The 12,229-nt window shown below is 33.8% G+C and overlaps 1 pseudogene; it reads right to left on the bottom strand.

Moving 5' to 3' along the window:
* Positions 1–6,693: 6,693 nt before the first annotated feature.
* Positions 6,694–7,865, bottom strand: LOC130453703 (dnaJ homolog subfamily A member 1-like; annotated as a pseudogene).
* Between the last annotated feature and the right edge of the window lie 4,364 nt (positions 7,866–12,229).

Raw genomic sequence — 12,229 nt, 5'->3', positions numbered from 1 at the left:
ATCTACTCCTATTGATCTACAAAATATATCAATAATCACCAAAAATAATTTTAGATGCAGTTAATGTTGGTTATTGTTATGAACATGTGGAAACTAAGCTCAGATGCTGTTACTACTGTTTTCCCATTAAATTTCTTTTTTAAGCTCACTAATTTATAATATTTTCATTTTGAATAGATAATGCATAGGAAACAAAGAAACAACAACCCACTAATTTTTTAATTGAAGATTTTTTTAAGGAAGACTCTCATTAATATATTTTATCATAATTTTTTAAAAAAATGTCACGATGTAACTAATATGCAAGTAGTATAAGCCTCAAGTATTATCTGCATTCTTTGTTTTTACTTTTGTCATTCCTTTACTTTAAAATTCCAGTGTGTCTGTGGTCTCGGTGGTATATCTATTCTTCTCTAACTGTGCATATCCAAACCAATCCATGCTAATTCTGTGAGCATCCTCTCCTCTCATCTAAACTGAGCACAGGGGTTCTATGTGAAGTGTGCTATGCTGAATCCCTTTGTAATATTCTCCTGATATGGAATGGTTGTGAAAATTTAGTATAATGCTGATTACTTAAATAGTTCTCATCTTTTTTTTCTCATTGTCAGGATCACACATGATTTATAACTATCACTATGAAGAAGCAAAGAACTTTGAATTCAGTATTTCATTAGGCAAAGGATATGAGCTTACAACCAAGAATAACAATCCAGCAAAATTTACTATAATGCTATAGTTCCTGACACACCATAGGTATTTTTAAAAAATTTAAATTAATTTATTTAGTCAACTTAGAACATTATTTCTTGGTTACAAGAATCATATTTTTTCCCTCTCTCCCCTATCCCCACCCTTCCTGTAGCTGGTGCACAATTCCATTGGGTTTTACATGTATCCTTGATCATAACCTATTTCAATGATGTTGTTTGCACTAGGCTGCTCATTCAAAGTCTACAATCCCAGTCATATCCCCTCAACCCATGTATTCAAACAGTTGTTTTTCTTCTGTGTTTCTGCTCCCACGGGTCTCATCTTTTTGATGGTGTATGTATGCACATAAGTAAACATATGTGTTTGTGTGATTTTGTGTGTGTATTTTGTATTTTGTTTTGGTTTTGGATCAGAATTGTGATGCCAACACTGTCTGAAGTTCTTGGTAAATAATTTCCCTTAGCAAGATACATAAAATTTTCTATAATTTATAACATTAATTTCCTGAAGCATGGAAAGTTTAGGTGACTAGTGTAGGGTAATATAGACAGCATATGGCAGATATAGAACTTGACACAAAATTTGAAAACAGATTTGGTGGCCAATATTCAATCACTGTGTCATTCTTCTTTTAGAAGCAGACATAGCTATATTTTCTGGTCTATTCACATTTTTTTAATACCAGCATTCATTAAAGTCCTTCACCTTTTATTCTTGGTCATAAATTCTTAGGGCAAAATTAGTGGTAGTATTGTCAAATCTCCACATATATTACAAAAGAAAAGAAACCTCTGAATACTAGGAATAATAGGAGTCATTTTGGCAAATGTCAGATCTCATTATAGAGTACTTACCAGGTGCTCATGGAGAATGTCCCTTGAGGTTCAGAGAAAGAATTGGAAAATCAGTTTTCATTCAAATTACTTCATGTTTTGTTTTTTAATGTTCAACAGGAATGTGTTCATTGTTGGTGCCATGTTAACAAAATTGAACTCCATTTTTCCCACCCAGAGTGATGGATTTTTTTTTAATTTAAAGATGTCAAGCATAATAATAATTCCCTGAAAAGCAATAAAATATTTTCTAAGGGTAATAAATGTAATAATTAAATATTGTCTACTTTATAGTCTCCAAGAAAGGGTCATGGAAGCCTATTGTAAACCACCCCCCAAAAAAAATCCAATTAAAATGAGAAACCTGTGTGAAGTGACTTCCTCATGTAAATTGCATGAAATCCAAGAGGCACAGCTGTGTCAGTGATGGGAAACTTGGGATTTTTGTGTTAGTTTGATGTGAGGTTTTTCTTTATCTACTAGATCTTGCAGCTTTTCTTCTAATTTGAAATACTCTCACCCAAACTGGGAACCAGGGTCTTTCCTGGGATATAAAATTAAAGTTCCAACCAGGTGCAAGGCAAGTTATATATTTCTTGAGCACTCTATATTTTTTACTGAGCAATGGCCATTTACCAGCAATTTTGTTATCATTTTCAGTGTTGGTGAAATAGACTAAAAATTTGGAGATACATTAGCATCTTGATAAAACATTATTTATTCTATCAAGGTTAGTATCAGTGATCACAGCAATTTGACACAATGAATTCCTAGAAACTAATTGGAATAAATAAATATAAGTTAAAATGTTGATTGTGTCAACATTTTCTTTGTCAGGGCAATAACACTGATTAAGAACAACAAATAATGAGGTAAATAATACTAATAATGGTGACTGTCATTTAAAAACACTAATAATGTTGCCTGACATTTGCATGACATTTAAAAATTTTCAATCAGCAATGGCAGTGGCAGCAGAAGATTAGGTCAAAACGACAAACTAAAAAGCACTTGAAGCCTACCAACCACTTTTCAAAGTTTACAGAAAAAACCCAAAATGTCTCAAAAATTAATATTGGAGTAGCAGAACCAACAGAAGAAGGAGTGAAGTAATACTAACAATGTGGAGAGATAGCAAGGATTACTTATCCTACTAGGGCAAGAGGTGGGAGCCCTAAATAAGTATCAGCCAGATTCACCCAGAATATTGCACAAATGACAGAAGAATAGCTGATCAATCTAGCCTTAGCAGGTTAAGAGTGGAAATCAAAGCAATACAGAACAAGTAGTAGTGAGAGGAAAGTGGCCCTGCATAATCCAGCCAGAACAGAGTCAGTGTACAGCATTGTACAGGAAACAGTGGGAGGAACTCAGCTTACCAAGGTTCAGCTTCAGAGAGATTGGTAAAAACACAATTCCAATCAGGTGAAATCAACAACTACAAACCTCCATATACCAGAACATCCAGGCTACCTCTGGAGAGTGATCAATCTGAGACTAAGACAACTGAACTAACCCTTAGACTAGTAAACTCATGGCCCAGAACTCCCTCCACCCAGGAAAAGAGGTAAACTTCATTATATAGGCAAACTCAAGAGAAAAAAAATAATCCTAAAATGAGAAAAAGCCTGGTGCTAGAAAAAATATGTCAACAAGAGAGATGACCAAGATATAAGCTCAGAAGAGGACCATAATACAAAAGCAAAAGTGTGTGAAGCCTCAAAGAAAAACAAGAAAGGATGTCAACCCCAAAATGAACCCCTGCAAAAGCTCCAAATAATGATAGAAAGGCAAAAAATAAGACACTTAGAAGCAAAATCAGAAAAGAAAATGATAGAAATGATTGATATCTTAAAACAAAAACTTATGAGAGAAAAGTTTCCTAAAAAATGAAACATCCTCAAATAGAAAATAACTCCCTAAGAAAGGAAGCACAAGGCCTCAAAGAAGATAATGACTTCTTGACATTCAAAACTAGACACCTGGAAGCTACTACTCCCATGAGACAGAAGGAAAAATAAAACAAATTCAAAAAAAGGAAAAAAAAATAGAAGAAAATTTAAAATTTCTCATTGGAAAAATAATTGACCTAGATTGAGGAAAGATAGTCCAAGAATGATTAGATTGCCTGAAAGCCAGGATCAGAAAAAGAATCTGGACACTATATTGAAAGAAATTGTCAAGATATTCTTGAACAGGAGAAGAAAATAGATATTGAAAGTTTCTACTGTTCCTTTCTTGAAATAAATCCTAAATTAAAAAATTTCAGGATTATTATCAAATCCCAGTAATTCAAAGTCAAGGATAAAAGCCCATAAATAGTAAGGAAAAAAATAATTGAAATTTTGTGGCACCACAATTAGGACTACACAGGATTTAGTAGCTTCTACATTAAAGATCCACAGGCATGGAATATCATGTTCCACAAAAGAAAGGATATGGATCTACAACCAAAAATCATGTACTCACTGAAAATGACCATAGTATTCTAAAGGAAGAAATGGAAACAATGAAATAGAGGAATTCCAAGCATATCTGATGAAACAATGAGACATAAAAAGAAAATTTGATGATCAACTTTAACTACTCTAAAGGAGCACAAAAGGGTATAAAGAAAGAAATAAAAGCTTCAGGGAATCAGTGGGATTAAATGAATCATAACCCTTCTTGGGAAAATGGTAACTAGGTTACTTATAATTTCTATAGCACAAGTTTTCTGGGTGAAGAACCTAAGACTGAGAAGCTGTGTAATTTGTTCATGCTCACAGTTACTAATTTTCAGAAGACAGATTACCCCAACCTCTAGTTCCCCACTTCCCTAACTGCTTCATATATAACTGTCTTTTATTTATTCTATTTATTTATACTTTTACTTAATTATACTTTATACTTAATCTACATACACTTATGTAGTGGATGGATGTATATACCTCTGCTTCAATTAATTCAATGTAATAAACCCAAGGTGATAAAGAAGTTCAAAATATATGTCTGCCTGAGGAACACTTATGGGAGATGAATATCTTGAATTGAATTAGGTAGAGATTAGCTAGACAAACAATTTTGGGAACTTCAAGTTACAGAAGATTTTTAGTATTTACTGAATCAAGCAGAGAAGTAATCAAGTATCAGAGATTTCCATGCTCAGTAGTCTTGAGGAATTAAATTTAGTATCAGAGTGCATCAAGGATAAGGAAATGAACATGAAGGAGTTATTTTTTATTCCTCCTCCAATGACCATTTCATTTGAGAGACTGAATCAACAGAAAATAATGGCTACAACCAGGAGCAGTGAGAGACAGACCACAAAGAAACACTAGCAAACATTGACACAGGTGGCTGAAGAAATATGATCACTGGAGAAATAAAGTAGCCTTAAGTCACACATCAGTGGGAACTTCTGAAACATTATCCCTATAAGATTACCCCTAGAATGTAAAAGAGGATTAATTAGTTACTCTTGGTGGTTGAAGAATTAGACTTGTAGGAAGTACTTCACATAGATATATACATTTTTTATAGAGATTGTGCCATTTCTTTTCACTTGAAAAACCATTTTCTGGGCCTCAGGGAATAAGTGAATAAACACTTTTTGATTGGTTGATGATGCTAAATTGGGTTTTATGAACTGTTTTAAAAATCATCCATCCAATTTGATTGAGGCCAGCAAAATGTGTCTCTATTTGTCATTATTCCATATCAATTGCACAACTTCTCTTAGTTGTGAGGTACCAGATTTAGGAAAATGATTGAATTTATTGACAAAATGCAAAAGTGAAGTTTGAAAGGTCAGTGAAAATGATTGAGGCAGTTGTTATCTCTAGTTAATCTTAGAATCTGTATGCATGCATATCTATCAACTATGTGATTCTCTCTCTCTCTCTCTCTCTCTCTCTCTCTCTCTCTCTCTCTCTCTCTCTCTCTCTCTCAAGTTTGTATGCCAGTGTTTAATTTCATGGAAATGTTTAAGCAATATGTAAGTGGATGAACTGCATAATTTTGACTTCTTACTCTTAGCTTTATAAAATTCCAAAATTGAATAATTGGGGTTGTTACCCAATTTTGTGACTCTTGCAACAAAAGAGGTATCATGTTTCGAGATGGTTTTCCCTTGCTTTTACGTTCAACTCAAAATATTTGTGATGCAAGTGGACATAGATGAAAGTGATCATAGATTAATGGTACTGGCTCACTTTGAGAGAACATTCCCTTTAGATGATGATATTCATATCAGCAGTGTCTGAGTCTTGAAAATTATTAGATATTTGTGATTATCTTAGTTCTATGAAATTAGTCTGAGACAGGAAATATCAGTAATGAGAGATTCAAGGAAAAATCACAGATTTCTGATATTGAGTAAGTATTAATAAAGTTCAAGACCTCTGAATCTTTCTCTGATTTTCCCAGAAGGAAATTATCCCTCCATCCTAACATTTTCCTAGAACATTTTGTCCAGATCTCTTTGACCTCATTTCTTTTTGTCCTTTTTATTTTATTCATCTGTATACTATATATGTTTCATTGTTCAACATACATACATTATTTTAGAATGTAAACTCTGGAGATCATAACTTTTGTCATTTCTCTATTTCCTATTATATATTAGGTATATGCATGTACCTTATATATACTAGAAATTTAATAAATTTTTCTAAATTTAATTAAAACTTGAAATAGATAATTACAAAGTGATCCCCAATGTAGTATTTTCTACCATATAAATTTATAATTTTCCAGCTCTTGATTTTCTTATTTTTAATACTTTTAATTTCAGAATTTAAAAATTATAAATGTTTTTTTTTTCCATTTGGTTAGTCAAGAATCAAACCTCAGGCTAAGTCACTGCATAGGTACATTGAAAGCCAAAAATACATGTCATGAAAAAGTGATTGGGATCTTCTTTGCCATAAGGAAATGATTAACAATGTTAAAATATCTTGCTCATTGAACATCATAAGGAAACTCAGCATTTTAGATTATTGATTTTTATCATCTTTTGGAAACAAAACTGTACTTGAATATTAAAGTAAAAACAATGGTTAGTTGTGAGAATGATATAATTGTAATCTGTCACAAATTCACTGTTACATACAAATGCCAGAATTATAATACATAGTACTAACTGGCCCTACCATTAATAGATTTGTCACTGAATAACACCTCTGGGATGATACTCATTATCCTTGTGAACTTTTCCATTGTTATGGTACCTTATTTATTGAGATGAGTCAAATTCTACAAGTTCTACCTGATCCATTTCTTTAGTCTTCTCTACTTTCTACTTCCTTTATTTCATGAAGTAACTTTTCCACTAAAGATAGCTTATCTGACAAAAGAAAGCTAATCTCTGGGAAGTTTGCTTTAAATTCACTTATTAAAATATTTTTATTAAAAGGTTACTAATAAATACACATGCCTTCATTCATTCAGCACACATTTGATATCTTCATGTTTAACAATCTAACTAGAATGAGAAATAAGGACTATAGAAATAATAAAAAATACATATATATTTAGTTCTACTCTCACACAATGCTTCAACCAACTGGCAATCCATACCCATGAAAGGACCTCTCATCATGTAAATATAAGATTGTCCCTTTCGTCTACATCTATGACAATACCTCCTGGCTCAGATCCTGGCTCCCAGTTATCTTTATTGTTGAATGTTATCCTGTTATCCTCTTTTATGCCTTTGACAATATGAGCCTTCAGAATTATTTTCTCTAGAACAGTTTTCCTTTCATTTCAGTTTTTACATCTACCTTTATGACTAATTCATTCCCTATGCCCTTGAAATTTCTGGCAAACTTACTGAATTTGATAAACCATTTGCAGTCCTATCTATTGAATTCTTATTTGAATTCCATTAACTCTGCAATTGGAACAGCATTTTACAGCTCTTTTTTTTACTACTCCATCCTTTACATGTATCATGAATTACATTCTTTTGCAAAGCTAGTTTTCTTGTTGAACCATTATAAAAATCTTCTAAGGTCACTAACAAATGAAGAACACTTCATGCTCCCTTTGTAATCTTCAGTCTCCTCCAAAAAACATATAAAAGATATCCATTGGGGAATTAAAGTCACCACCATCACCCTCTTTGATGGCTCATTTTCCAACTTTGCCATGTGCCTATTCCTTGCATCATAAAGCACTTTGTAAAACTGAAAGATCTGTTTTAACTGTTCTCCTTCATTTGTATTCTTATCTCAGTGATATTTCAAGATTATTTTCTTTATACTTTTTTTTAGTTCTTCCTTGGAGGCATTGGGTTTTACACCAAATGCCATAATAAGATGTTTCCTTCACCATTTTCTATAGCTGTGGAGTAACACTTGCAATACTCTGTGTAAAAATGCATCATGTCTGGGGTGGAATGAAAGGGGACTGCCCAGAAGCTAGTTGGGATGTTGGAGAAGTGAGTAGAAGAAAGAGAAGATTTGGGGGCAAGGTCTTGTGCTCAGAGCTTGGACAGAAGGAGATGTGGCCCTCTACTTCTTATCCCAATTCTCTGGAAAACATACTTTCTTGCTCTTCTTATTTGAGATTTGTAGTGATAATGGGAGACTTAGATGGATTTGTAATTAGATAAATGTGATACCAGCTGTCCATAATGTCACCATGAAGTGTCTCAGGGATCTGTGCTTTGCTCCATACAGGTGACATATTTCTCAATTTCTAATTTGTGCATAGGTTTGAGGAACAGGCAATGCAATAGGACTGGATGAAAATATGAGAATTACAAAATTTATTAATACGATAGAAAATGAGTGTGTGTTAAGATGTAACTTAAAAGTTATAATGTAAAGTTTTACATGGCTTAAAAAATTCAATTTAACATAATAATACCAACTATACCCTGAAAAGCAATTAAATCATTTACTCTGTTGCTAGTCTGTGGAAATTGAATCTCAAGAGGGATTGTCCAGAACCTCTTAGTTTGCCTTAGGAGAGGCTTTGGCCTCACTGGTGTAGGATTAGTCACACTCTACATCTAGCTCCATCACTATTTTGTTCTTATTCTAGAGACTATTTCATTTGTGGGTTTAGCCTAGGATTAGGTCTGATAGTAGGGGACATTAAAGTAGAGAGACAGACAGAATAGCTGCAGCTAAGGACTGAAGAATTTCTGTGAAGAGTCAGTTGGTGGGTGTAAACCTCAAATTTCCTTAGACTTATAAATGTTGGAAATTTCACCATTGGGATATTTCATACTTGGAAAATTTCTTACTGATAGTCTATTGGAATGGGAACTCCATTGGCATGGGAGGTTCCTTCTCTTCCCTTCTTAAGATTACATTAGGACAGAAACCCTTTGCTGAACAATGGAAAGGACTTTGACCTATGCTTAAGCATAGAACAGGAATTTCTTTGAGTCTTGATTGATTTTAGAATTGATACAATGGAGATACTTGGAATAAATCTCCACCCTATTCAGTCCTAATAGGATTGAGTAAGGGCTGCAGCCTAGATCAAAATTTAATTATTCCAATCTCTACCATACTCAAGTTAACAGGATTTAGAAAGGGCTGTAGCAAAGGAGTAAAGATTTAATCATTTGAAAATATAACCTTCAACAGACATGTGCAAAAGCCAAAAACCTCTGGGCGGCCCTGGGTTAAGCTAGAGCCTCCATTGACAGGGAAATTGATGAACAGGGATTGGTAGATGTGAGGACTGAGGGGAGGCAACTTGGAGGGTTTCCTTAAAGATAGGGGGTTGAGGAGGTTTTGGTCGGTGTGGTTCCTGGGCTCTGAGAAGGTTTGCTCTGAAGGAAGCTGAAGGTGGGGGCCTCTGAGACTGTTTCTCCATTTTGGACACGTGAGTAATAGGGACTGATCTCTTTTCTTTGCCCCAGCTATCTAAGGGCTTGGGCCTTTTGGCCCAGCCTAAACAGAAGGGGTATTTAAGCCCTATTCCCTTCTCTCCCTTTTTCTCTCTCTCTATCTCTAATTCCTTTCTTACTCTTATTGTAATTAAACTCCAAAAAAGGCTGACGGCTAACTTGAGTTTTTCATTTAGGAATTACATAGCTGATTCCTTGGCGACCTTAAATTAATATATATCAGTCTTTTAAAGTGATTCCCTTGTAACATGGGGAAGACATAGGTTCTATTAGTGTTAAGGAGTATCCTCAGCCCACTTTCTTAATCATCCTCGTTCACAACCTTTTAATAAACCTTGTTACCTTAAGAAGTGTAGTCAGATTGATTATCTATAGGCCTGAGGCAGAGAGCAGTCATTTTTGCTCTCAGACCCTGAGAAGATTATCTTGCCTGACTGGGTTTAACAAAATCCCAGTCAACCATTTATATCCATTTATACTAATTATTCTTATTAAGTAACTGCATCCCAAGTTAAATAAGTTTATACATAGAGTAGAATAAATGCTTTAATTATTCTTTAAATTTAGGTACCCCTTGGGTAAAACTCTAATTGAACTCCTGAGTTATGGCTTTGCTTTCATGTAGCTTATACATTTTTTAACCTTTTAAATTTTATTTTATCTACTCTATGTGTAAATTGTACATATTTATCAATGTATATGTTTTCACCCCTATTAGAGTGTAAGTTCCTTGTAGAGGTTGTTTTCACTGTTTAGAACATTGTCTTACCTAGTAAATCTGTAATAAATGCTTGTTGTTGGCTTGCTTGATTACAATTTAATTTGCCAACCTTAGAGTGACAAATAATTATGCTTTATAGAGCATGCTCGTTTTGGAGATGGAGGATTCCCCAAAAGAGTCATGGATTGGACTGGTCAGAAAGCAGGAGGTGACTTGGAATCATGTCAGACATGAACCTTTCATATTGTGCATTTTTTTTCAGATCACCACACTGACTCTTACATATTCAGAACCTCTTTAATCCTGTTTCCACATCTATAAAACTGGATAATAAAGTAATGATAACATTAGGACTTAACTATGGGAATGTTATGAAGATCTAACAGATAAAGTATGCATAATGTTTTACTAGTTTAAAACAATACTATATAATATCAACTTTTTTAGTATCTTTGGATGTTGATATTTGCATATATAATTTCATAATAATTCAAGCCATTGGTAACAAAAATTCTCAAAAAAGAACTTTATTTGAGACTGAATGGTTAATGGAAATACAGTGAACACAAATAGATAATATTAAAGGAAATTGATTTGCAGAAAACTTATCAAAGGAACAAAACCAGGGTGGTGAAGTACCTTGACTCTACCTCCTGTGAAGATCAGTGGAAGAATCTGGACATATTTTTCCTGAAAAGAGAACATATTGAGAAGAACTCAGGGATTAGCTTTCTCCAATTTTTAAAGAGTTGTCATATGGAAAAAGGATTGGAATTTTACAGTTTAATTCTGGAGGCCAGACCCAGGTACAATTAGTAGAAGTTGTACAAATACAAATTGAGACCTTCCCTAAACTAGACCTGTTTAAAAATGGAATAGACATTCATATGAGGCAGTGAGCTTCACCCTCTCTTGAAGTGTTCAAGTAAAGAGCAGGATGACCACTTTTTGAATATGTTATGATGGGGATTCCTTTCACCTTTGGGGTTAGACTACAGTCCACTGAGTGTGCTTTTCTCTGTATTCCCATAGCTTAGTTCAGTTCTTGGCATATAATTCAGGTTCAGCAGTTCAGGTGATAAATAAGTATTTTGAACTAATTATATATATACAAATACATATATATATATAAATTATAGTTGATGTCTATATAATCTGTATATCATTTATCCTATCTATATCTCTATAATAATAAGGAATTACTGCTGGGACCAAGGTTTTAGGTATTTTCCCCTCCCTTTTCTTTGAGGTATTCTTCTTCTCTGAGCCAACAAACATGTGAACTAGACAGGGTTCAAGTTTTAATATATTGGATCCTAATAAGAGGCAAGGTAAAGGCCATTTTCTCTTAAACTTTGGCTTGTTAATCATCCATACTGATACACTTGAGAAAATTATTTGAAGTTTAAAGTTCACATATAGAGCATAATACAAGAAGGGTATTTAAAATATGCTCAATGTAAAATGTAAATCAGGGATTTGGAAATAAATTTATTTCATATACATCCAAAAATATTAATCCACAAAAGCATCTCATCAACATGCATTGAAAAAATAATTATAGTAGAATTTAGTAACTTGACTTACATACTGTTACAATCTCTGGTGTAATAACTAAAAAGATGAGGCTGGTAGCAGCTTCATAACTTTATTGAATCATAGTAGTAGTAGTAAAGAGAGGGAAAAGTAGGGGAGAAGTAGAGGGATACTTAACTTTTTAATATATAGCCACCATTTATGGGCCTCTCAGCTTCTCACGAGCATGCTGGGACCACAAAGACCTCCTAATCTCCACTTAAAAGCTCTTTTCTCCACTCACTAATTTTCATACATCACATCTAAGGAACCAAGCATAGTTTCTTAATTTGCTTGGGCCTCTCAGGGAGCAGTGCCTGTGGAATCAGTTTCCCGTCTCTTTGATTCCTTGGTTCTTTAACTTCCTTTTTCTGAGGGCTTATTTATACTTGCATTTACTCAGTGGTATTTGACCAACAGGTCACTGAGAGATGAGATTAAAAAGGAAAGACTGGAGAGAGATAAATTTGCTTCCAACACTGGGGAGGTTGATATTTAAACCTCATCAGAAGAAAAGTCAGTTTGTAAAACTGC

This window comes from Monodelphis domestica, chromosome 1 (assembly GCF_027887165.1).
Source record: "Monodelphis domestica isolate mMonDom1 chromosome 1, mMonDom1.pri, whole genome shotgun sequence".
NCBI classification, from domain to species: Eukaryota; Metazoa; Chordata; class Mammalia; order Didelphimorphia; family Didelphidae; genus Monodelphis; species Monodelphis domestica.
Note: the sequence above shows the minus strand (reverse complement) of the source record. Positions and strands in the feature narration are given on the sequence as shown.